At 48.0% G+C, this 27,467-nt stretch overlaps 1 protein-coding gene across 5 annotated transcripts in view; it reads right to left on the bottom strand.

The window, feature by feature from the left end:
- The window catches only part of LOC139052454 (alpha-2C adrenergic receptor-like), a 744,579-nt gene that overhangs the window by 541,919 nt on the left and 175,193 nt on the right, over positions 1-27,467 (bottom strand). Inside the window, exons 1-2 of one of the 5 annotated variants that reach the window (XR_011509915.1) lie at positions 19,950-20,031; positions 16,753-16,923 (exon numbers count right to left, since the gene is read on the bottom strand). The exons of 3 other annotated variants lie outside the window; for them this stretch is intronic. The gene's annotated coding sequence lies outside the window, so the exon portion shown is untranslated. Of the gene's footprint in view, positions 1-16,752; positions 16,924-19,949; positions 20,032-27,467 lie in introns of those variants that run through there. One more of the 5 variants, XR_011509911.1, reaches the window with a different exon arrangement.

The raw sequence follows: 27,467 nt of genomic DNA, 5'->3' as shown, positions 1-27,467 counted from the left end.
AGATCGAGAGAGAGAAATAAAGAGTGGCCCGGTCAGGAGAAGCCCCAGAGTGAAGAGGTGAGTGGGGAGGGGGCACTTGTGAGGCGGACCATCCTTCGCCACTTATCATCCGGTTACCGAGGAGAGCTTGCCGGCTGCAGCGCTCCGCTTTTACGTACTGGCGGCGGGGACTTATAAGCGGCGTCGATATCGACTAACACTGCTCAGAAGTACTGGCTTTCTGCCCTCCTTTCTCTCAAATGACTCTCTTTCCCTCTCCGACACACGCTCCTTTCATCACCCGCACTATTCCTTCCGTACAGGGGTTTGCGCTCTTCCCTGATATGCTTTCTATCTTGCTTCTTTTTTCCGGTGACCTCTCTGGAACTGCCTACGAGCCAGAACTCACTTCTTCGAAGCAGCTCCTTCTGCTTCCGAAGCAGCGAGATTCTTTGCTTTCTTTTTTTTCCTCTTCTTTAAATATTTTTGGTCTAAAGAAGGGAGAACGTCCTTGCACCCACATGCTCACGTGCTTCCTTTGGCCTACTTTCTCATCCCGCCCCTTCTGGCCCGTGTGCTTTATTCCTTCCTCCCGCCCCACCTCGTGCCTAAGCGTGTTCCCAGCACGCTTATCTGGCACGCAAGCATACCAACAGCCTCTATAGCATCGGTGGCCCTTCCGGTCTCTTGCGCCTCGCTATATTGGTGCAGTTTTCTCCTCACCCTACTCTTCGTCGTCGTCGTCGTCGTCTTTGTCGCCCTGTGTATACCACCACCGTCGCCTTGGGCATGGTGGAGCGCTCTACGCCCGTTCGGCAATCGGGGCCGAGTTGAGTGGACAGTGTCCAGATAAATGTCTCCTCGGCATGGCCATGGCGGCCCCAGCAATTAATCTCGGTCCCCGAAGCCCGCCTCGGCTGCGCTCGCGAGAAGCAATGGAAGGCAAGGCTTGTCTCCGCTTCTTTCTTTTTTCTCTTTCTCTCTCTCTCTCTCGGTTTCGGTCTTGCAAGGCGCCGACTATGGTTGAGTCGTAGATGCGCAGGAATAGGGAGAGCGGAAGGAGAAAGAGACTGGGGAAGCAAAGGAACGAACTACAGGAGACAGGGTTCCGGCAACATGTCGGCAGCTAGTGGCGCCGACAGCTCCGCTGACTGGTGACGAGCAACACCCGCCTCCATCTCGCCTTCCTCCTCCTCCTCCCTATGGAGCTGTTCCCTTGCGTTCTCTCTTGCGATTCGAGCCCTTCATCCCCGCCACGCCAGACATGGCCGAGCGGGCCACCGGGCGCGGGAATGTGCTCACGTAGGAGGCAACGCTAGTTACGATGCCGCCAGAAGACCGCGTGGGCCGCTAATGAACGAGAGTCGGCCTGCCCGCTCGGCACTGCAGGCTCTCGACTAAGAAGAAATGCTTCGGTCGGCGCGCCTCGCTTCACGCGGTCAACTGGTTGCCGGTCGCTTGACCGCACTTCGTGCAGCGCAGTGGGGGCAACGAAGACGCCCCTGAACTACGGCTGCGTAGGTGCGTGACTGCGGCCTGTCACAGTACGTCAGGATTAGTGACACCGTGCGGCCTACCCGTGCCAAATGGTGCCTGTGTCCTCCAGGGAGCGCTGGCGACTTCTGGCGAGCTTTTCGAGGGCGAAGCAAAATAGGAGTTATGTTGTCGGGCTCTTCTCTCACTGAGGAGGTTTGGCTGTGTCCTTCACTTCGAGCAGGGTAGTAATTTTGACGGTTGACGTGTGGGCCCACGTTCTGTCACGCCTTCTTTTTCCAAGCTTCGCTAGAACTCTAGGCCATCGTTGTTCACTTCATCGCCACAACCAATTGTCAGGGGAATATTTTTCCAAGATAATGGTCTGCTGACACAAAAAGGATTATTCGGTTACGAAAACATGGCACTCCATACCTCTATCGTTGTCGAGCTCGAAAAGCGAGATAATAGCGAAGGAAAGAAAAAAAACATGCATTGGGTGAAATTCATTATGCTACGCGGTAATTATGTCCGTCACATACGGGCCACCTAAAGAAAGAGCTCACAGGATGGTTACAAATGTGTTGCGTGACTATTTTAAGTGTTATGTGCAGTGTTGGCTAGGCTTTCTGGTTCCGATTTCAAGTTCGCTGAATTATTTGGGAGTCTGGAGATCCTGCTGCTTCCACGAAATTTCAATGTAAAGGATGTTTTTAGCGTTATCGTGTATACTACGCTCCTCTACGATGCTCAATCGTTCGCCAGCTTTCGAAGCACACACTGGGGCAGCCGAAGGCGGTATGACGATGAGATAGCGATTCTGATACGAAAAGGATGGTATACCGATGACAGCGCGACGAGGACTACGGATTGAGGACAATGGGATGACAACGAGTGTACGACAAAGCTGGCGTGACGGTGATGGTTCTACGACGATGGTGTGATAACGAATGCGTCACAACGACTGTATAATAACGAAGATGGCATAATAATAGCGTCATCATCGCGATTTAATGACGACAGCATGATTATGATGGAATGACTACGACGGCGTAAAGGCTAGCTCGATGACGAGTGTATGACACGATGGCGTGACGACGACAATATGACCTTGACTGTGTGATGACGTCGGATGACGACTACTGTATGACGACAGTGGTGTGAGATGGCGTGAGGACGATGGCACATGCCCAATGGTATGACGATATACCCAGTATCAGATGCTCAGCGGCACATAGCCGTCAGAACTACAGACTGGACTATCTCTGCACTATCTCAGTGGAAGGCTCCCCACTGCGGATTGTGCCAACGGCAGAAAAGTGAACAACGAGATATGAAAGCTGTGGGGTCTTAGGGTCTCACAGGAGTACCGACCACCGCGGGTTCGAGCTTAGCGAGCCACAGGGCCGCGTCAGCCGTCAGCCTCTAGCGCCGCTGCGCGCGAGCTCAGGCCACGTGGGGCTACCGAGCGACGCACGCAAAAACACAGTATTGCCCTAAAATGAAGGAAACCGTTTATTGTTTCCAACGGCACCCAACACTGCACAAACGCCCGGTCCCGGGACGGCGGGGAACCAAAGGGGTCCCGCACCAAGGGCGAAAATACAGCTAGGGGCGCCTGTAGCACGTCGCTGCGAGAGCACAGGCTCAAGCTGGGACGCGCCGCTAGGAAAAGTCCCGGCGGCTATGCTACTTGCTCTGGCGATAACCAATGGGCCAACTCGCGAGAGCTCGGGCAATCTCCTTCGGCTTGGGCCTCCGATAAGTGCGGCTCGGCGTGGTACGACCTCGCGCGAGCACTAGGCACCCGTTCTTCGGCTTAGCGTCGGGATAGGAAACAACACGAGGTACGCGCTCCCCGCACGGGCAAAGGCGCCGTGCGTGAGCTCAATCCTAGTCACAAAGGTGTCGGCGGATGAGAGAGAGCATCGTACGTACCGGGTGCTGTCCCAAGGAGAAGAGAGCTGCTACCGTCACGGCAGTAGCCACCAGGGCCACTCCCGTGACGTCACCAGCTCCGCCCTCACCCACGAACCATGGCGAGTGGAGCGCCACCGCTAAAACTGGTTTGGAGCAAGAACGGCATGGCTTAGGATTACAGACATGGGTGAAATTCGCCAGCGCAATGGCGCGTCGAATCCCCCAAATCCCCACAAAGCTCACGCGTTAATTACGCTTGTTGGAAGAAACACAAAACTATTTTGAGCATTGAAGCAGCTGTTCCCAACAGCTTCGCAGCGCGTAACAAGAATGCTATTGGACACACGAAAGCATGTACGCATACCGTCGCAGCGCCTTAAAAAGTTGACGTGCCATCCTGGCCTTGCGAAAGTGGATGCTCAGCGAAGCTGCTGAAAACTACCAACACAACTGCTGAGGGGGACATGCGATCTTTTATTGCTTTATGGCAATGGCAATCTTGGTAATGTATAGTAATCGTTGTAATGGTAATTTTGGCAGCATGCCGCGGTTGGTCGTATTGCCGCTTCTTTTCCCTCTGCCGCTCATCGTATTCACGTTGCTCCTCGGGAGTCATAACTATGCGTTGTCTATCCATAGCGCTACTGTAAAAACTGTAAGAAATCAGTTGCTAAGCTGGTTATTTTATATATAAAAGGCTAGTGACGTCACTCCCCACGTCGCAAGCAGCCGTAGCGGCGGCAGCTTGCGCAACAATAATCTTTACCGGGAAACGTGTGCGCGGAATGCTACGTGATTCGCATTGTTAGTAGGAGTGCCTTATGGTTAATTATGTGCTTTGGATGCTTCTTTTGTGCTTGTTTCTTATTGAAACGGATGCTCTGCTATTTGTTGTATGCCTGATAACAAAGAATGTAAGCGCTTTTCGCTTCGATGGCTAAAGGTTTCTTTTCTTTTTTTTCTTTTTCCGTGAGCACGACGCCACGAAAATCTCGAGCAACTAGAAGCGAGCAACTTCGCTGTAAAAAAGAAAATCACCCCCACCGCAGCCATAAAATTACATAAACTTTCCGTTTAAAGCATGGTAAAAATACGTGTATGCAACATCGTTGGCGGTTTCACAAGGGTAAAGCATAATCCAGAGAAATACACAGCGAATTAAGCGTTAAGAGTAAAACATTCAGAAGGTCATTATTGTAATTGCAAGGGAACGTGACCTAATTGAAATTGAACATGAGAATTGATATGAACGCAATAGATAGTCAAAGTAGAAGCATACGGAATCCAGCCTACAAAGTGACGGTCACATCGTGCTTTGAGCTGGAATCAACGATGAAGACAGCACCTGAAAGCGTCAGTCTATGGCATTGCGGGGACCGACTGGAGAAATCATCACATAAACATTTCTATTTTCTTCCATGACGGAGCGAGAGCTTTGCGATCAGATTTACATCTATGTCTCAATCGTACATGATCAAACATACCGACTTCGAATGAAACGGAGAAATGTGTGCTAAAATCTGACATAGTGATTAAATAGGAATGTTTCGGACATATCAAGCATTTTCCAACATCTCAAAACTAAAAGATACGTAGAGGAAACAGAAAGATGCTGAGGTAAATAACGATACCTCCTTTTGGCAGCTGGGAGCGCTGAAATAGACCGTGCGATTACGTCTGATGCGTTTATTACTTCGTGTTTTATAGATGCGGTAAAGGTAGGCTCACTAATAAGCACACAATGTAACCATACAAGGAATACACGACGCAGTATCGTCGGCCTGACAGTAATCTTTGTCGTAGACCACCGGTTTCTCGAGAAGCAATGAGTGTGACCATGCTCACTGGTAATCTATTGTAAAATAAACAGCACCACAGCGGACGGAAACAACGAGCCGCCACAAGTGCTTTTCAAGAAGACCAACGACAAATAAAGGCAATTGCGCAAGCAAGAATGAGGTAGTCGCTCCGGTGCTAGGTCGTGCGCGCAACGGATCTACCATGCGAAGATAGGTTCCCGTCACGGGAAACGAATTCGGGTAGATAGAGCATTATAAAAGGGAAGCCAGACACAGCAACCGCCTGATGGTATCCATCGATCTCGTGAGCAAGCCTATGCCAGCCGCCCTTCAAGACGGGTCGATTCTTTCCCGTGCTTATCTCTCCAGTGGCCGGGTGGAGGGACATCATGCGGCTTCAGTTAGGGTTACAACGGAACCAAGATGCGTCTAGGCCGGCATGCGGGACCTTTCGAACTACGCCAGCACGTTGCGCCGCTCTTGGAGAAGCGGCCAAATGGAGTGTGAGGACAATGGCGTTGCCGCATCGGCACCCTTATCTGGCCGCATCCTCCAGAAAGCGGGAGGGAGAAGCCGGCGAGAAGGGAAAGGGAAAAAAAAACGGAGCAAAGAGCGAGCTTTCAATCACGACTGAAACGGTGAAAACGGCGGCGGGATTCGTCCATGCCTGGTTGGGCAAGAACTGATAGACAAGGATGAAACCAGTTGCTGCTGCGCACCCAGCCGTTGTGGTGGCTGCCCCATAGAGCTGCAAACATAGAAACAACCCATCGCCAATGACGTGGACTCTTCCAGTGGTTTCTTTTCTCTTGCTTTCTGTGTGCTCGCACTCGTCTACTGTCCTTCTTTTCTATTATTCTTTCTTTTTGTCACGATGCAGGAGGCCGGCAGTCTCTTGTGTGCTGCAGGCCTAATCTCGGAGCTACGGATTAGCGTCGCGAGCGTGCTCCTGGTGCTTATCTCCACGGACACTCGCGACAGAGATGCCAAGAAGGTCTCGTTCATGCCTCGCCTGCTACGGATTGTTCTAACATTTTTTTTTTCTGTTGCCTCGTTGCGTTTCGTTCTTCTTCGTTTTTTTTTGCTGCCATAACCAACGTCATTACAACTGCAGGGGTGAAAACGTAGACTTGGAACTTCTCAGCTGTTCGATTAAACCTGGTAGCCACAACTAAATTACGCAGCAGTCTGTCAGCGAAGGTTATCCCAGTGAACGCAACAAACCTCTATACACTCTAGGCTATGAAAGACGTATTATAGCAGGGAACTGGAAGAATTATTTCTAATTGGACACTTTTCATTCGTATGGCTAACTACAATGACAACTTATAGCACGCTGAGCCGACTACTCCCGACCCTTAACGTAGGCAAAACATATTGGATGCATGGCATCGCCTATCACTAACCCACAAAGCTACACGCGCTCTATGATTTCCCTAATGTGAACGGAACTAAGAATGTAATTCAGGCGCCGATTAATTACGTTCACGTAGCACTTGATTGCACTATAGTTCTTCCATATTCGGAATAATGAAAGCTCCGCATCGGCAGAACTGATTAAAACTTTTAAATTCTTGAGTAAGTTTCGTAGAGATTATAGAATGTATAACTCTATGCGAGAGCTGTCTATGAGGAGGGGAGGAGGAGGAGACAAAGGGGAGGAAAGACAGGGAGGTTAGCCACTATAAGTACCGGCTGGCTACCCTGTGCTGGTGAAAGGGGTAAAGGGAATAAAAGGAGAAAGAAGAAGAGGAAAAAAATGGAAACCAGAAAATTCCCACAGTAACGCGATACTACGCGCTACAACATTCAGAGGTGGTCGCACAATTCGCATGGCCTTAAAAACTTCAGCGAAACCCTTAAGGCCTTGAATGCCGAAGCCCGTCTCGACCAGTGTAATAGAGCTTTTTCCTCTGTAAAGGGGCGATTGTGCAGTTTTTCAAGCGCGGTCATGAGCACTTTTCGTGGCACTTTGTAACGGGTACAGTCACAAAGGAGGTGCTCAATCGTCTCCTTGCAGCTGCAGGTGTAACAAGTAGGGCTGTCGGCCATTCCAATGCGGAATGAATAAGAGTTCGTGAATGCCACGCCGAGCCACAGGCGGCACAGAAGTGTTGCTTCCACTCGTGGTAACCCTGGTGGTAGGCGGAGTTGCAGACGTGGATCCAATCTGTGGAGACGTGCGTTCGTGAATTCACTGGTGTCCCACAGATTCTGCGTAAGCTCGCGGGCGAGGGAGCGAAGACTTGTGGCTGCATCTGTTCTTCCCAGCGGTATGGTTATAATCTGGACACCAGCCTGGGCTGACCGGGCAGCGTCATCCGCACTGTCATTTCCCGAAATTCCGCAGTGAACCGGTATCCACTGGTGGATGATGTTGTGTCCCTTGTTGATTGCGTGATTGTTGATTGAGCAGTCAGATGTCTGCGACTAGTTGCACATTTGGTCCGTGGTTGAAAGGGGACATCAGACACTGGAGAGCTGCCTTTGAGTCACATAATATGAACCACGAATGTGATGATTTGTGAACAATAAACTCCAGAGCAGCCCGGATAGCTGCGAGTTCTGTAGCCGTCGATGAGGTAATGTGAGATGTCTTGAACTTGAGTGTGACAGACTCTGCGGGAATCACCACTGCTCCAGCTGAACTTTTAGAGGAGACAGAACCGTCCGTGTAAACATGGATGCGTCCTCTGTGTTTGTCATGTAGCACTGAAAGCACGGTTTCTTTGAGGGCGAAAGTTGGAATCTCCGTTTTCTTTTTGATACCGGGAATAACAAGAAGAGCCTGGAGTGGATGAAGGCACCACAGCGGTAGAGATGGTCGTGCTGAAGGCATGAAGTTTGACGGTAAACTTCCATTACTGGCGGCAGTAATCTTGCTAAACGCTGAGCGATTTCGAGCGGCAGGAAGGGAGGCGAGATGATGCGATGGAAGTCGGGTGAAGTGCCTGATGTGCATCCTTAAAGTGTCGACTTGAAGATACGTATTGATGGGATGAAAAGTATTGATGGGATGATACGTATCTACGAGAACGTCACGCACGAGGAAACCAAATGTACTGTTAGCAGCGTTTGTGCGTGAACACTACGATAAACGAGTGGTAGGTGACAGGTGTCGTTCGCACGCCGAAAGGATAAATTAGTGTAGGTGCAGTGGCGCCGGCGTTGCGATGCTAAGCACAAAGGCGTGGGAGCAAATCGCGGCCACGCCGGCCGCATTGTTGTGGGTGCGAAATGCAAAAACGCCCGGGGTACCGGCCATTGGGTGCACGTTAAAGAAGCCCAGGTGGTCAAAATAATCTGGAGTCCCCCACTACGACGTGTCTCATAATAAAATCACGGTTTCGGCACGTAAAACTCCAGGTGGTAATTAATTTATATATAGATAAGGCTGTAAAAGCAATACAACTGACTGGCGTCTTGCGCAGCATTGGCTTCTCAACCTCGTTTTCAGCGTGCTACAAGGTAACGCTACATTGTCATAACATTCATGCAGAGATGTCTGGTAACGATTTCTTCTGCAGCATACTTAGAAATCACATTCAGCCTCTTGAACAATGTGCCTGATATTAAACATCGTGAAAAGCAATGGAAGGAGTGTACACCCTAGTTGACGACATGCCGACACCGGGATCAGTCAGCCATTCGTCCGCCTTCCAATTCGTTACACTAAAACGCACTACACATCCTATTCCGACTTGAAGCACGCGTCTCGTAAGAAATGTTTCAAGATGCTTGCGACACATTTTAAATACAAACCGTTTCATTAGCGTTTTTGCTTTTTATGCACTACCTTGGGGTGCGCAATTGTGCGCACAGCTCATGAAAGAATGTTACCGAAAAACAAGTGAACGCTATGGACGTGGTCGTCATGTTGTCAAAAAGATAAATAAAAAAAAAGAAAAAAAAACTGCAAATAACTAACACTTACACGAACGGCGATACCATTAAGCATTCAGGTTCAGTCCCGAGAGTGCTGTTTTTCTCTATGCAGGACACAGTCCCTTTCTGTTGTGTGTATTTCTAGCTATAGAACATCTTCGTTCACATCCCATCGATGTGTAGTCCTACTTTCTTTCCCCTGTTCGGTATTTGCCGCGTATATTATTCAGGGGGCATCGTGCAACACAGTATCGCTGCACGCACACACAAAAGGGCCGGTAACATGCACACACAAGGCGTCGAGAGCACCTTTGCTGTGTACACATGCCACGCGGCCTATAGACAAAGAGGTAACGTCGTAAGTTCACAGTCACCCCCAATGTGTCCCCTGCGCAAGACGGTCACTGGATACATGCGCGTTCCGGTGTCCTTGCACGACAGAGAAAGACAATGACGGAAGTCGCAAAGGAAGTTGGGTCGCTCCGGACTGTGCGCCGTCAGCACAGCTTAATGTGCGCTCAGGACTCGGCGCCCTCGCAAGCCCAGATCGGGCGTCGATCTCGGACGCGTCCCCCGGGAGCCGCCGCCGGGAATCGAAGACGATGAAGGCCCGCGACAGCCTGGTGATCAGGGAAACGAGCGACCCGCTGCGTTTCCTCTTTTGCAGCGCTTTGCGTTTCTCGGCTCTTCTCAGTCGTATGCATAAAGTGGTACACAGCTATCGGGCCTAAAGAACACAGTCGGAGTTATGTCACCAGCTAATTAACTACACAGCGGCAAGCAGGTAATGTGATCAGAGCACCCTGGACGTGTTACGACATGGAAGGAAAGATCAGTGCAGGGGTTCAGTGACATTTTGGACTCCGAATGCTTTTGTACTGAGACAACAGCAAGTATTCAATGTGGGCATCAGCATATTCTCAAGAGCGGCGTCTTTCCTATGTGCGCCCGACAACGTCTTTGCACGCTACATTAGTAGCCGTGGTGGTGTTTGAAGTACGTGCAGAAAACTCACCACTATCAGGGTCTGCATAGCACACATAATTATGCGCGAATTGGCAAAGGCGACTGTTGCGAGACAGTGCAGTGGTTAGCGTCGCCGAATTCTAGCTGCACGTTACTAGGCAGTTAGGGTTAAATGAGGTCCAGCCGGAGAGCTTGGAAGATGTAGGCGCCTGGCTACTCCAGTTCACTTATATACTTTAAGAAACGAGCTCGTACAAGAGGGAAAAAATGAAGCTTGAACAATGATAGCACATGGCTAGTTAAAATCGTCGCAGGTATTCTGAACAGATCTCCATACTTATAAAAAAGCCTTTCCTGGCAATGAAGCATTTTCTTTCGGGGCCACTAACAGAACATGGGGCGCTATAACTTGAAGCTATTCCAAACTTGTCTATTCCAATTCTGCAATCAGCCCTCCGAGATTGGTCAAGAACTTTTTTTGACCACCCACATTGCACCTGTCTGTCACGAGATGTCACGAAAACCGCGATAGCTCTCCATTTGATATGACGTGCAGACATTGATTATGCATGATTGGATCGAACAAAAGAAAAATAGTTATTCCTCATTCGACGCCTTTTTGCCTTTAGCCCTCGGCTATTGGTCAAAAGTTTTCGGGCTGCACCCAGCTCACCTGCCTGTCACACGTCGTCACAAAACCGCGAAAACTCCCCGCGTCAAAGTAACGTGTACGCGTTAAAGATGCAATACTATGCCGAACAAAATTGAATTTTTTTTCTGAATAGCGGCAGGGGGCTGCCCCGTTCCGAAAGGAATAAAAGATGGCTGCCGCCGATCACTCAGACACTGGCTACTCGGACCTGCTGGAGCGTATTGGCTTATTTGCGTATAATAAAGCTTTCTGCGTGGCCGTGTAAATTTTTTCGAACATTTTCGGCACGTGTACGACCTCGCTTTCCCAACTCTTCCTTGCTGAGCATTTGCTTTAGCGGTATTCTTAAGCTTCCGTCGCACGCCACCGCGATTTTCCGACCAGTCACCGTAAGCTAAGAGAAAGCGGACCAATTTCAAACGCCGGCACCACCCTCTTCATCCAGTTATCCCTTCTCAGTGCGCTGGCCCGGCTCCATCGAAACCTTCTTCTCTTGAGCGTGCTCCTCGCCTCCTGGTAATCAATTACAAACGGAAAGCCGCTTACCGTAGGTAATGTTATTTGTTTTGAAAGCAAAGAAAAGTGACCTCCTATAAACTAAGAGAGCGTTTGATTAGGTTATCGAGGCAACGCTGCGGGTCACCGCCCGATGCTTGCGTCGGCGGTTACGCAAATTTGACATCAGGAGATTGGAATAAAATCATATAGGAATAGCGTTACGTTGTAGAGCCCATGGCCCTTGCATAGTCGCACGTGACAATAGATGATTGCTCAGAGCCCTATGTTTGTGACACAGCCGTTCCCTTTGCTGGCAATGTAAAGGGCATCCTATCAACATGCAGACTATGTCCTCACCCAGCCCTCCACATGCGCACTACACGGAAATTACACCATGGATTTTACAAAGAAATTTCTTGGTGTTGTAGAGGACGGGGGGTTATAGCCCTTGCGGGTCGATGGGTAAGGTCTTGTTTTCCTTCGCCACATGAAGTGGTTTAATTGAGAATGAGCAGGTGCGCCTAAGACGACGATGAAGACTGCGGTTGCCTGGCGATGACGGTGTAAAGGAAAGTCTGGATGGACGCAGCCAATATTATTCCAAACTTTCAAGTGCTTGCTCAGTAAAAAATAAACAAACGCCAGCGGCATAGTGTGGTTGGCAACGTGCCGTGAGAGAGACGATGAAGAAGAGATAATTAACCCGAAATAATTAACAGTACAGCGGCACTTCTTGGAGTAATATATTTGTTATAAGAAGAAACTCAAATGCCAGCCTGAACTACTCTGCTTTAGAAGGCTACAGGGCCTTGGGTTAGGGTGAAGGCATACAAGAGGAGAGGAAGAAATATAAGAAGGAAATGATGATCTGAAGGTAAAAGTAGATGCATGCAAAAAAAAGGAAGCACTGGCTCACTCGCAAGATATAACAAAGGCAGGGCTACTGCCTAGGGGGGAGCTTTGGCGATCTACCGGCCCGTGTGAACGACTTTAACTGGAACGCCTTTTGTGTGTGTGTCTCAATGTGTGCGCGTTCGTTTTTGTGTGTGTTTTTTTTGCGTTTTCCTCTCTGTTATCTTTCTAACCCCTATCCCCCATCCCCAGTGTAGGGTAGCAAACCGGAGACTCATATCTGGGTAACCTCCCTGCCTTTCCTCTTCATTCTCTCTCTCTCTCTTTGGCGAGCCACGAAATGGTATTAACTGGATAGAAGATTATTGGCAGATGCGCTATGGTAATGCTGGACCCCATCCCCTTAGCAGCCGACATGTTTTTGATCACAAAAGTATAGTCAACGATTTATGATGGAAAGCCCATTTCCATGTTTAAATATAAATGAAGATGCGTGAATGACGCATGTCTGTAATTACTTTCTGATAGCATTCGCGGAGTGCTAGGCTTTTTACAACCTCTCGGAAGATATGTAGTTGAACATGTATCCACGAACGACGCATTTTTACCGGTCACGCATCATCACCTTGTGTTCGCGTCAACGAGCATGTAAGCACAATCAGAGAACTTGAAAAAAAAAAACAGATTATTTGGAAAATTGTGTCATATATAAATAATAAAAAGACAGCGCGCAGCTATTGCCAGCATGGTCAGTGATCATCGGAGAGAGCAATAAGGTTGCTAGCGTCTGTTCCACGCTGCATTGTGGCCAGCGTGGCGGCGTCTTGTAGCTGCTGCGACTCAGCAGGACAAAACTATTCACAAGAATCATGAAAGTATCTGTCACAATCTTGGCACTGACTGCGTCCCACAACATGTACAAGTAACCTTCACAGCCTCGAATACCGAAACCGTGACCAAAGCCTTTTATAATATTCTAGAAGGTGGCCTTAAAGCTAAGACGTCGATGGGAAAAAAATTCAGGCAGGTGCTCCACTGGGAGTTGTCTCAGTATTATAGGGGTATTACTCAGGCTCGCGCGTGCGCACCTGACCCTTCTCTGGATCGCACAGCGCCGGCGGAGCGGCAGTCGCTCCCTAGCACTTTCGCAGCAGCCCTAGCAGTCAGAGCTGTGACCCCTAACCCGCGGTTCGCAGTGAGTTGCGACCACGGCGGGTTCAGGCCAGTGGGGACAGGGTGAGTCTCGACCTAAGGTGTTTATTCACCTTGGTGTACAATGGTTCCAACAGACAGCAACAGCCACAACACACACAAACACAACACAACACAACACAAAACCTCAGCGGCGGAGCATTCCGCACGTCTGGGGCGAAACAAACCGCACCATGTGGGAACCACAAAAGAGGCTGATAAGAGTTCAGCTCACCCAAAAGTGGATCCGCGCTCGGGCCCTGGGGCGGTGAGTCGCACACCAAGGTCCGGGCGCCACAGGGGGACGGCGTGCGGCGGTCTCAGCGGCTGATTTGAGATGCGGCCGTTCGCTAGCTCTTCCGCCGTGAGACCAAGATGCGTCGGGGGAATAGCGCTTCTCCCGAGCGGCGGAGAGGGGGTCTCCCCGGTTCCAAGAAAGGGAAAGGAGGGAACGGGGTGCCTTGGCTGCAGCGTCGCGGCCAGGCGCGAAGAGCAGCGGGAGTGGCGAAGGTGCCCTCTCCACGCTACCCTCCGCGAGCGAGCACGTGATTATCGCGTGATAACCGCGTGGCCGCTCCGGAGATATCGGGATGCGCGTGCGATCCCCACAGTATGCATAAACATTGTGCCACTTGCTCATCTCCACCCGGCCTTTTCTCATTGTCGATGTTATGAAATTGATCCGGCCAGTACAAACGACAGCGCCGCCGCGACACGAACTGGTGCGGACGGCGGCGCAAGGTGCACTGATAAGGCAAGCAAAGTCCTTCAGGTGGCGGCGTCAGGTGCGCTGATGGCGTTCCGATCCTTACGAGCCGCTATCGCTTCTTATCCTTATCCTTAACATTATCCTTATCCTTATACTTAACCTTATCCACCGAACCAGTATCAACCGTGACCTAACGAACTGCGGTGGCGGCGACATATGGCACGGCAGCACGCACCGTATATTGAAAGCGATTTGCAAGGCTGACCGAGAGATAACTCAGCGCTCTGTGTTTTCGCCGCTTCGCGTTGAAGATAGACGAGCGGGTCTCTATCTTGAAAGCGTCCTGCGGAAGCGGCAGGGTGCGGCGTGTGCTGAGAGCAAGGATGGTAAAAAAATAATAAATCTAGAGTGGAGATGGTGCCCTGAAGTTGAAGCCGGCCGCCGCCATCTTACTAAGGGAATCGATTGAAGGTTAGGATCTGGCGGAGTAGAGGAAGCGTTCTTTTTTTTTTCGCTTTGCGCGGTTTTGAAGCGGACAATTTCGCCATGCAGATAATTCTTGATGTGTCTGTCTGTGTCACTCGTTTTAGGATCAAAACTGAACGTCTTGACAACTTGTTATGAGAGATCGCGATATGACGATTAAGCCAATGGCAATATTCTAGCCCGAAACAACAAGCTTTCATTTTTCAGTCACTCCAGAATTTATTATCACAGAGCGAGAGCAGCTGCACTGCCACTATTCTCTGCCCAGTTCAGCACGCTTTTGACGATGAAGTAAGGGAAAGCGCTGGCTTCACCTCTGCCGGTAACAATCTGCGGGAGTTGCCACTCCAGCATTTTTCGTAAAACCTCCTTGGCTGAGAGCTTCGTGAGCGCCGTGTTCTAGCCGCTCCGTTCGCGTTGAAACGAGAGGCAGAACGAAGGTTAAGTCGCTCGCTACTGCAGGCTCCATCTTGAAAGTGATCGTCTTACGGCACGGACGGATGAACGGACGGACGGTCTTCCTCGTTGGGTAAGCACAGGGTAAGAAAATGCTTACGCATTTAAAAAACGATTCCGCAACAAGACAGCGCACGATTGAGAATTAGAAGCAAAAATTATGCAGAAGCCGCACGGCAGTTGTCCAGGTACGCGCAAGCATACCCCGAAATTTCCAGTTGACCAACCCCAATATTTAAAGTTGCCCTACCCCCAAATTTCAAGTTGGCCCTCTGCGAAATTTCAGTTCTCCCATCCCCAAATTTAAGTCGGCCCGCCCCTAAATTTAAGTCAGCCCAACCCTAAAGTTTAGTTGGCCCACCCCCAAATTTCGAATTCGCCCACACCTAGTATGCGCTTCCCCATGTATCTCCTATGGAGCCCTATGCATCCCTATGGGTATTGTTGGACACGGGACCTTTTCCTGAGCCTCCTTCGAGTTCACCAGGCCACATCGAATCGTGTCACACCTAATTAAGGAGCGCAGAAGCACATCTACCACGTTCCCGAGGAGCGGCACGTCCAAACAAGTTGGCACCCCCCACCTCATGCGCCACATGTGGAGTTATTGTCCCACTACTTTACTCTTCCCGAAAGTGTAGCGGGAGCCTGGCACGGTTCCAGGTAACGTGGGTCCCGAGCAAAGCTACTTTGCGGCTCTGAAAGGTCGCTCGCGAACAAACCGCATGCCCCCGCTGTGCGCTTGCAAGCTGCGAGGCAAGACGGCTGTAATGCACCGTGAAGCCCTGGCAGCAACCCCCCCATCCACCTTTGTGACGGCAGTTGCAGACCAGGAAGGCAATACCACAGAGAAGTAAGCCCTCGGACAAGTGAAACCAATGGAACTACCCTTACAAAAATTTTTATAGAAAGTCAATAGACAGTCCATAGAGATTTGTCTATGAAGTCTATAGACTGTCTGTAGACATATCTTTAGACTGGTCTATAGACAGTCTATAGATTTATGGCCGCACACTTTTTATAGACTGGTCTATAAAAAGTCTGAGTTTATAGACTGTCTATAGACATTTCTTTAGACTAGTCTATAGACAGTCTATAGACTTATGGCCGCACACTTTTTATAGACTAGTCTATAAAAAGTCTGAGTCTATAGACTGTCTATACACTGTCTATAGACTGTCTGTAGACTTATGGCCATACACTTTTCATAGACTAGTCTATAAAAAGTCTGAGTCTATAGATTGTCTATAGACTTTCGATAGACTTATGGCCATACACTTTTTATAGACTAGTCTATAAGAAGTCTGAGTCTATAGACTGTCTATAGAACGTCTATAGACTTATGGCCATACACTTTTTATGGACTAGTCTATAAAAAGTCTGAGTCTAGAATGTCTATGGATTAATTAAAATTCATGTTTGTAGACAGTTGTCTGCATAATGTCTATGGGCAAGTGTAAAACAGAACTTTATAATCCAATACACTTTTTTCTATGACATTCTGCATACACTTGCCAACAAAGATGCATTTTCATTAATTTATAGACACTCTATAGACACAGACATTTTATAGACAAGTCTACAAAGAGTGTATAAGGCCATAACTCCATAGCGGCTATCTACAAGTTAGTTTACATTTTTCATTACATGCGGTAGCAAAACGTTTTGAATTTATTTCATTTCATTTTATAGATATGAAATGCATGGAAATGCATGGAATGCAGATATTATGCATGTGCACCTGTTCCTTTTCATCTGCACTTATGCATTACCGTTAGTAGATTAATAAAGCTCCTGAACCAGCTGTACTTTCATATATGTTGCATAAACAGAAAGAATTTATATAGTGCTGAATCATGCAGTGCAAAAAATAAAACAAATGCACCGGCAATGCATTAACCGTTTTTATTGCTCGATATAATACATGAATTCCTTAAATTCTTGTCTTATGCTATTATGGAAACAGATTAAATATTTACACTACTCCTTGGCAAGCATGGTCGCCAGGCTGGCCTTGACCTTTGTGTCATTAGTCCCAAAGGTGCTGCAGGTGTATGCTGCAAATAAGTACATGCAGCAATATGAGGCAAAAATAACATATGTGTATTCTTTGTATGTTCATTAAGCAGCTGAATATATTTACTCAAACCATCTAAGTCAATACTTAATGCGGTTTAACTATGACTAATGGCTGCTTGTCAATACAATTCAGTACCTTTATGCAATGTTCTATTGCATGGTATGGTGAACAATTAAACAGTCACAACTGCTGCTCGTGTCAGCAACAGTATGTTCCCTTTTATGACAAGTTCATATATGATGCATTATTGTACTTATCCCAAATGGTCCCTATATTTATTGCGGAAACGTTACCCAGTTGGGCTGTCTGTACAGTTTTTTTTGGCTGGTAGTTAAGTATGCCCGTGCAGAGGGATGTTTTCAGAAGACGTGACTGGAATATTCCCAGTATCATGCCTAAGATTGTAATTTATTTTGCTTAGTACACATTGAAATGTATTTCTCATACTTTTAAATGAATGGGTCATTGGCCATAACTTCAACAGATGACAGATGGGTTGATTGTATTGATATGGTACCTTAATTTCTTGCAGGTAATGAGGCCTCTTGGGCATGCTAACAGGTTTCCAAGTTAGGTATACCACATGAGCACCCGAAATACCACACGAGCACTTTGTGTCATGGCACGACAGATATGCACCTCCTAGGAAACAGAACTGATAGTATAGTTCGAATGAATTCTATCACAGTAAATTATTTAAGGTGTTTTGAAAGATGAAAATTTTTTCTAGGCTATCGAGGTTCAGGACGTTTAGTTAACGCAAAAAAAAACATATTGAGTAAGAAATGCCTTGTCAGTCTGCTTGACTTTCTTTTTTTTTCAATAAATAGAACCAATTTCCCTCAATTTTTATGAAGTGAAACGTTTTAAAAATATATTTAACACAGAGACTCTCTGGAAACTTTGACATGTAAGAAGACAGCATACCTATGTGGCCAATTTAAAGTTTCCCGATCTTTTTCCAAGCCTTTCCTGGCTGTTTTCATGAAAATTTTCTGGCAATCTATGACGCCTGCAGCTTAAGTGCAATAAAAAAATACTATGGTTTAATGCTTGCCAAGTAGTGCCAGTCCATAATATTTAGATAAAACGAATAACACGTCAGTCACTTAACATGTAGTATTAGATGCAACTGACTTGAATCCCTTGTTTAATAAAGCTGACAAGGGCTTCGGCAAGTTCGTAATTGATGGCCACACGAGTACAGCACGGAAGACACAGAGACACGCGTAAAACAAATGCAACAATGTGAGGGAAAACTATACAATGAGTTATTTTTACGGTTCAATAGTAGTTTTCTATATAATTTGCTCTCACCACTTATGCCTCTAGTTAACTTTGTTTACTTATGACTAAAGACTACATGGCAATATTAATCAGTACCAATATGATGTTTCGTTATATTACAGTATGATAAGCAGTTAGACAACCATAATGGTCGCCGGTGTTAGCAACGGTACGTTTCGTTTCAAGACAGGTTCATGTGACACACAGTGTACTTATAAAAATAAATGTGAGAATCCCAAACGATTCCTATAATAATAATTGTTGAAACAAAGATACCCTGCTGGACTGTGCACATTTTTCAGGTGTTAATGCAATGTGCCCGTGCCGATCAAACATGCTCAGCATACTGACTGTAGTTTTCAACAATCACGTTAACATTTGCAATTTATTTCCGCTTAGAACAGTCTGCATTGTCTCTTTTCTCATACTTCGAGATGAATACATTTGCCACACTTTCAGTAGAATGCACATGAATGGGGGCGTACTGATCAGGTTACTTATCAACAAAAACATGTTACGATCTCTTAGGTGTGTTAATAAGGGTAGAACAAATGCAATGTCCACTGAATTATTTGAATAATCTGTGCGTTATCTACTAAGAAAAGACCACCAAATTGATAATCTGGCTCTTTTTTCTTTTGTACAGCGCATATAGTATTCAGTCTGTCCAAGACGACGGCACTACATGCAACAGTAATGAAAACCGGAACACTTATTGCGCACGACAAGGGCTTCATACCGTGCACTACTGGCACAATGCGAATCTGCGCCAGCAGCTGCCTAGAGATTAAGAGCACGTAAACTGCATAACCCCGAAGCATCGAAAGGCGCTTAACGCTTTTCATATAGCTCGAAAGATAACTTCTGCTGCTAAACTGTTTAAAAAAGAGACAAAAAACAAATCTTCCAACTACCGTCAAACGCAATGCCTTCAGTCTGAAACGTGTAAAGGTGCTTCCCGGAGCGACTAATTTATTGTGCTCCAATTTTTTCGGCTAAGTTGCGAAGCTGCGAGTGACTGAGCTTATCGCAGGTTTCATGCTCCAAAAGCGTTTGTGGTTGCATATAAATAGATTGGGTGAATCTAGAGATTTTCGCTTGACATTTCTTCAAGTCTTGTGTTTTGCTTGCGGTAACTTCCCAAAATTATTTAGATTGGTTGCCAGAAACCTTAAAAATACTGCTACCTTTAAACAATGCGAAAACGGCAGTGCACACACTGCTGATGCATGCCCCGCAAACACGGCCTTTCATCCGAGTACGTTAGCAGTTATTTAACTATACGTGTCTGTCAGAACATTCTTGATGCTAACACAATTTCGAGATATATACGTAAAGCGTGTCACGAGAATTTCACTACACATGCGGCGCAGCATTCATCGCGGCCGGATCAAGCGCCACGAAATGAGATCTACCACACTGGCTGCCCAACATACACAATCCGCTTAGTGGTAGCTCAATATCAAGTTAAAACATGGTGTAGCTTCCTTCTTTACGCACCTAAACTATTATGCGAAAATCAACAAGCCCGAGCGATCGCTCGCCGTAAAACATTCCGTATAGTAGAAGCGAGAACAAGAGCGCGTTATGAAACCATGTCAACGACAAACCGACACTATACCCGAGTCGCCTGCGCTACATGCAGCCGCTTCGCGCTACGAAATGCGCTCACATAATCATGGGCTATTGACGCAAAACATCTTTGCTAAAGCTTACCGTTCAGTGTAGTTGACGTGTGATGCCACAAAGATGACACGCATGCACAGACACCAACGTTCAGGCGGACACCGCACACCGGTACAACCGTATACGTGCCTGGCGCGCTCGTTGAGATGGCGCACCGCCGCGCATGCGCAAGATCTCCGCGCATGCGCAGGAGCTCCGCACGCGAGAGCGCGCACGCTCGGAGGAGTGTGAGCGCCTTTTCCTCCTTCATTTTTTTTTTCGCTCTCTCTCTGCGCGCCATGCGCGCCGGAACGGGTGGCTTATTCATCTTTATCACCATTATTCATCTTTTTTCGTGGACGAAGGAAATGCGCTGGCAGGTTGTATGACAAACGCTGTGGGCTATCGTATGAGACTGGAAAGCTAACTTGAATGCGCTGTTTGTAAAAGCCATTAAAGGGCCCTTCAAAGGTTTCAGACGCATTATTGCCAGCGTCGATTAGTAATACAGCGTACTGGTAGCATATCTTCCAGCGTACCACCAAATGTGATGCCCGCACGTATGTTAGTGCTAATTTTCTGTTCCGGTGATAGGTCAAAGCAATCAGTACAGCATTGAGGTACTCATATGCGTGGCTGCCCAGGCATAACCGCCGGCGAAATACTGGGTGGGCTCTGATAATTTGGCACCTATTTTAAGTGAATGAGAAACTTTGATGGGTTTATAGTGCAGGATATCAGTAAACAAAAAACCGCCCTATGTTAGTGACGCAGCCGAGGTATGAAGAAAATGTGAAAAGTATCCGAGAATCGGACGACACACAACGCGAACACCACATGCGCGACATCGGTTCATTGCACATTCACAAAGTCCGCGTTGTCAGCTACAAACATTACGAGTGTCCTTGCTGTTAGCTCGATGCCTGTTTGGAATCCACTTGTAGCTGAAGCTGGCGTTCATAACAACTATTATAACAATTGGATCGGCGTTTTGCTTTCTTTATTCTACTGCCGCAAAAGTGATGCGACAACTGTGAAGACTGTCTTGGGATTGCCGAGACCGACTACGTAGATCATATCATGTGGTCAACAAATGCGGAGGTATACACTATGTGTATACTAATGTCTACAAATAGGCTCTACAGCAATCTGAGCAGTATACAACTTCAGTGGCTTATATCAAACGCAGCTACGTATTATCCACCGGTACCTGCGCTTGGTTACAGCGTACACGGGTTGGGCCCAGATTAACGATGTTTGTCTATTGTTAATCTATAGACATGCAATACCACGACAACTCAGAGGCAGACCAGGTGGTGAATTCACCACCTGGTCTGCCGGCTTTCGCGACTTATTCACCACCTTTGCCACATCATCACTATATATACCCTCTTAGTCGAATGTGACTTGCACTCGCACGGGCGCCTACCATTGGCCGAAAATGACGCCACCTGAGCGGTCTGGCCGATTGGCCGAACGTGACGTGACTTTGAGACATCGGCGGGGCTAATAGCCAGAGACCGGGAGCAGCAAGAGAGCATTCCTTCATTCATCTCTTTCGAGCTTCTTGCCACGGGCCGCAGCGTCCGAGTTGGTGTCGGCCCGTAATGACTTTGTGACTGTTTATTTCTTTGTACTCTCACTCTAAATAATGTAAACAGACCTCCAGTTTTCATTGCAAAGTCCTCCTCAACCTCGGCCAACTCCCGCACCCAACGGCAAGGTACAAAATCTGGGGGACAGCCATTGGGATTGTCCTCCAGATCCAACAGTATGCACAAATCTGATCATATGGGTATTCTCTCTGGCTAACAGTTTTAGGACTTTCAATTGTTCCTTATCTCTTATAAAGCTATCAATTGTCTACATTTACGCTATCATAAGGAATAAATGTCCTAACTTCGCAAATAACGCATTTTTGTGCACATACAAGGCATCACACTTTTCGTGTAGCGGGCAGATTTTGCTGGGGTACTCGCCAAAGAACGCGTACGCATTAAAGGCAGATTCTTTTTCTTTTTTTCAAACCCCGCACGGTGCCTTCTACGATAGAGGTATACACGCATTCCGTCTTTGCGCTCCCTCTGATATCTGAAGGCATTGAAAACCAGAGCAACGGAACAACAAGACACCGGAGTCTGCTAACCCCGGGGCTAAAAACACCCGACGCGTCGGCGTATGACGCGTACGTATACATTTTCGCCGAAAGGGCATTGAGAATGATTTTTTTTTGCATCCGAGAATATAGTGCAAAAGCAAAAAAAAAAAGAGAAAAGAACGGGAGAAGTTGAACAATGCGTCCTTAAAGATGCAGCATTTCAATGAACCAGTCGTTCGCTCATGGACGTACTGATATGTTTCCTTCAAAGGCTTTCACAGTTGCACCGAGCATGTCTGGTTGTTTAGCATCTCTATCGCCTATAGTTTGTTTTGAAACATACGCGGGGCCTCCTGCTTTTCACCAGGCGACGGCTACAGACACACGTCCTCCATTCTTGTTTCCCGAGCAAGGAGAGGAGGGGGGGGGGGGGGCGTTGGCACAGCGGCACGCGAAATGTATTCTTGCGCTCCGAGATACGGCAGAGTGAACAAACAGTGGAGCGAGCGAGAGCGTGCCGGCGAGACTTCATAACGGCATCGCCCCGATGCGCCTCACGTGTTCCGTCGCGTCTAAGGCATTCGCGACGCGAAATGCAAGATGCTTTCAGCGCTCGCAATGGCGCGAAAAAAATCCGTGTAGGCTTTGACGTCGTGGATGTGTGCGAAATAAGTTCAAGGTTTTGCTCTCTCTCTCTCTTTTTTTCTACAGTTCGCGAGGTTCACAGAAAGAAGACGAAGAACCCACTATGTTTACAAAGGGATGCTTACAAGCGCCCAGTGCAACAGAGGGTTTTCGCTAGTGTAAGAGGCGTGTATAGTTATTGCTTTAGGCGAAGACTTCGACTGAATAACTTTCGCTGACGCAGACCGGCGCCAACGCTGAACCATCTCAGTTTCATCAAACATGTGCTTTCTTCGCAGCTTTAGGAAGATGGGAAAGAGGCTTCTTTTTACCTCTGGGCAGCTCACAATCGGGCGTCGTCGAAGAGGTGTGAAAATGAAGAGAATACGCTGACCGAATTTGTACCGAAATCACGTATGTCCATAGCACTGGATAGCACGAGGATGGTACAGCGGCAGACATGCTAGCACTGCTTTTGTTGTTGGTGCGTAAGAAAATAAGTGCTCCGTTCGCGCTTGAACAGCAAGGCGCCTTAGAATTTCTTTTCACTTCTGCAAGTCTGAAAGCAACGTGCAGTGAACTCAGATGCGCTTGTGTAGATGTGATGCAGTGTATTGCGCGACAGAAAAAAATCTGGAAATGCTCGCCCAGAGCAATGGTTTGAATTTAATATCGTGTATTAGGCTGAAAGAGGTGAGATTATCTGCGCTATAAACGCTGCATGAGAGAACAAACATGCGCGGAATGCTTGGCTCTGACCTACGAACTGCCGAAAACCAAACATTGTAATCATGCAATTTAGCGCCTCCGAGAAAATGTAAAGAAAGCCTCGGAAAAATGGTGAAATGTCAACGAAATTTATCGAATTCTAGGTTCACAGAGAAATGCCTCGTGTGAGTGTTGTAATTTTCGCTCTTCTCACTTATAGGCTCGCGTTCGAATATCTGCTGCTCGCATTTTAATAGTGAGATTGCCCTTTTGTTGGCAGTGCGTTCCACCGTGAACAATAAAAAAGTGACAGTTTCGCCGGAAGGGCGACGGCCGTGATGCCGATAGCAAGGTTTAGCGCTGCGTCTAAACCATACGCGGCTCCGACTGTACGCGTACGTAATATATGCAAATTCGCCAAAATTTCTGGCACCCTTAAAAGCTCTAACACGCCGTGCAGGGCCTGTTACGATACCGCACAGGCGCCACTACGCTGCCCGTGAGGAACCATGCCAGTGAAATTAGGTCGCTTTCATGTATTGAGCACTGATATTGTTTTATCCTTTATTACTTAACAACCTGTGAAGATTTAAGATAAAAGCCATCAGCTGTGAATGCAATATTTCTGAGCTTTCTCATTCTAAAAGATAAATCACACGTGGATGTAAGATTTAGTTAGTAGCCGATTAAATCGTATAGCATCTATACTTTGCATATACGGCATGCATAACCGTACTGCACGAATACAGCTAAATATATGCCCAGCCTCACGGCGACGCTGACGGCAAGAATTCATCTGGAGTGTTCGCATAATTGCTGTCACAATGAAAATCCGCCGACTGAACTCGGAGGTGGCTTCTACTCAATAGAAAGCCTCTTGCTAACAAGTGCACAGAAAGGTAAGCTCAAAAGCAGAAATCATCTGCAAGCTGCTGGAGACTCTCTTCTGAAAGGCGTCTCATGATTGTTGTCATGCGTATGTGGCATAACTGTGCTCATTTTTATGACAAACGACTCTCCGCAAACGTCAACGCTGCTATAGCGTGAAATATCATATACATTTTAGAAGCGCAAGTCAGTTTAACAGTCGTTATCATTTTTGGCACTTAAGGGAACTCAACAAATGCTTTGCTACATTTTATGACGAGGCACACTGAATAGAGAGTAGTCCGGTACGAGTTTTCCGGCCAACGTCTTCGACAAAATGTCTTCGGCGAATTGAGTGCGCGGCTCTGATACTTGGGCCTGTTCCACAAAAGCGGCGCTTATCAACGAACAAAAATAATACGCGGATAAGCTGGCCCGCGAAATGCAGGTGAAATCTGTTGCAGCCGGCGCTGCCCTTCGCCCACGCATCTGACTCAGGTACACTTAGTGCGGAGAAATCTCGAGTTATTACCCGGCCTGGAGAAATGTTCGCGATAATCAAATTCTCGATCACTCCTCAATGCCTTAGCTCTGGCCGCTACGGTGTGGCGAGCGAGCTGCGCGATGCCTAATTGGATTAAGATTCCTCGTGGCGCACAAAAACAGGTGTAGGCGCGCCCTTATCGCTTTTCCGCGCGCATCAGGTTCCAAACGGCGCCATCGTGCACCGCTGAACGCTCTAACGTGCTCAACGCGTGACGCCACGGCAGCACCCACTTTGGCTTCCCACTCATTGCTGCCCGGGGCCACGCGTGTAATCGCTTAAAAGCAAGAAATGCACATTCGCCGAGCTCTTCCACTTAGGGATCACCGGCGCCTCCCGAGCGCCGTATACGTCTACCAGCCGTCACGGAAACCGATTTCCCGCGCGGCTTTCCGCGTGTCCGCCTTAGCTATACACCCGGCTTTGCGCTCAGCGCTCGGGACTGTAGCCTCGCCTCGGAGCCCGTACGTACACGTTAGGGAAAGAAGATAAGCAGAGAGTAAAAAAGAAAGGAAAGATGTTGCGAAGACAAACGTCGCGGCAACGCGAGCAAGCGTGGTCCGCCAGGGGAGCGGAGGAAGAGAAAGAAGCTCTGATTCCAATTACGCCTCCCCACATGAGCGCACACTCGGTCCGCGCACCGTAGGCTTCTGGCTGCGCCGGCGACGCATATAAATTAGGTTTGTGTGGCGCGCCTAATCAACCCAATAAATAAACGACCCTCGGGTCGGTCACCGGAGAAACAGGAGCGACGGGATGGTGGATGAGGGGGAAATGGAGATGTGTGCGCCGTTGCGCAATGAGAAATAAAAGGAGGAGGGGCAGAGAGCTTCAATGAAAGGGCAAGAAAAGAAACTGTTGTAAAGGAGCGCTGGAGAGGGAAATAAAGAGAGAGAGAATAGAAAAAGGAAAGTTCCACGGAGAAAAGTAACATGGCGGCCAAGTTAAGGAGCCCGAAGTGCGTGGGTGTAACGCGGCAGAATGCGTTTGTGCGTGCGTGTGCAATAACCAGGGACCCGTAAAATTAGTGGCGCCGACACTGGGCGCCGGGAAAAAGAGGAGCGAAAGGGTGCGTGGAAAAAGAAAGAAGAGGGCTGTTTTAAGCCCGAAAGGATTTGCAAGAGGAGGAGATGGTAAGAAGCCGATGCGTTCCATACATTGCCGCTAGATTTTGCTCTGATCGTGCCTCATCTCGTCCGTACATACAGGTGGCACTGCTCCATTTACCATGCGAGCCTAATGCACTGGTTCACTCACAGTATTCTTGCACCATCTAATTTTTTTTTCCACCGTACCTGACGCGCAAAAAATTCCACGCATTCAGCTGTGCAGACTTTCGGCATGATAGCCATCCTAAGATTTATTTGTTTTACCGTGCCCTGGCTTTTTTCGCATATCTTCGTAATTTTCGCGTATCTGCAGATTTTCGCATGCCATTGCGTAAATTGAGAAGCCCACGACTTCCAACTGCGGCGTGAGCACCTTTATGCTCCACCATCTCTGTGCAACATAACTGAGCGGCTCATAACCGGACATTTAGTATAGACACTTGCACTCAGTGCAATGCTCTACTGGCAAGTACAAACGAAGCGAACGAAAAAAAAATAGAAATGGTTTGGATGGGCCAATCAAGGAATATTGTGCGAAAGCACATTTCCACGGACCAAATTAGCAGTTCTCTTGCACCAAGTTAGGCACTGCTAGGCCGCTGTTTGTCTGGATGCTAATTTAATGCGTTGGAGTTGCTATGTCCTTGTGAAACTGTTGTTTTCTTTCACGCATGATACGCATAGTAGTGCACACTGGATTGCTTAATACAAACAGGGTTGCTCGGTGGAGACAGGAGGAGGAGTATTGCGGACTTGCACAAAGCCCGTTTTGCGGTCCGCATAGTAATTTGCCTGGTCTTTGATGTCTCCGACGAGATGGGCATTTTGGAAGTCGAGATCTTTGCGAGCCTACGCTTCCACTGCGTACGAAGCATTTATGTTGGGACTTGCAAGCACGAAGTTTAGCGTGATGCAACGTGTTTACAAAGTTTGGATGTTACTCGGGATTTCTGTTGAAATAGCAGAGCACCATGGGCAACCTTGTATGCCTGAAGTGCGGCAACCCCTTAGTCAAGATATCGATGGCCGCTGTCTCAGACGCCTGCGCAGCAACGTACGCAAGGATGACAATCACCCAGCAAGCGAACGTCGTAGCGGACATGGCGAGACGTATAAGGGAGGAGTCACTAGGAGGCGCGACACGCATGCACGTTTTATAGGGAATGCGGCAGATTTCCATGGAGAGACGCGCGGCGGCCCGCGTGAGCGTCGTTCGAGGAGAATGGAGGTGGAGTCACCTGTTTCGCAGGCACAGAGCCACAGGCACGTTCGATTCGCCTGCACCACTTGAACCGGTTCACGAGGCGCATCATCCTGCCATTCGTTTCAGCGGTGAAGCAATGGCGCCCATAGAACCACGACGTTCGTTCTCACTCCAATGCCGGTACCGACTTGGTGCAGCTATACAGGTGCGAAGCAGCGGCGTGGCAGGCGACGCAGCACACGGGCATGAGCCACCGTTAAAATCCCGCTCACTCACGGCCGATGTGTCTACGTAAGTGTGATGTGTATCCACGCCCCAAAAGTCAGTATATCTATCTATCTATCTATCTATCTATCTATCTATCTATCTATCTATCTATCTATCTATCTATCTATCTATCTATCTATCTATCTAT

Source organism: Dermacentor albipictus, unplaced genomic scaffold (genome assembly GCF_038994185.2).
Source record: "Dermacentor albipictus isolate Rhodes 1998 colony unplaced genomic scaffold, USDA_Dalb.pri_finalv2 scaffold_23, whole genome shotgun sequence".
Classification (NCBI taxonomy): Eukaryota; Metazoa; Arthropoda; class Arachnida; order Ixodida; family Ixodidae; genus Dermacentor; species Dermacentor albipictus.
The sequence above is the reverse complement of the archived record's forward strand: the minus strand, read 5'-3'. Positions and strand labels throughout refer to the sequence as shown.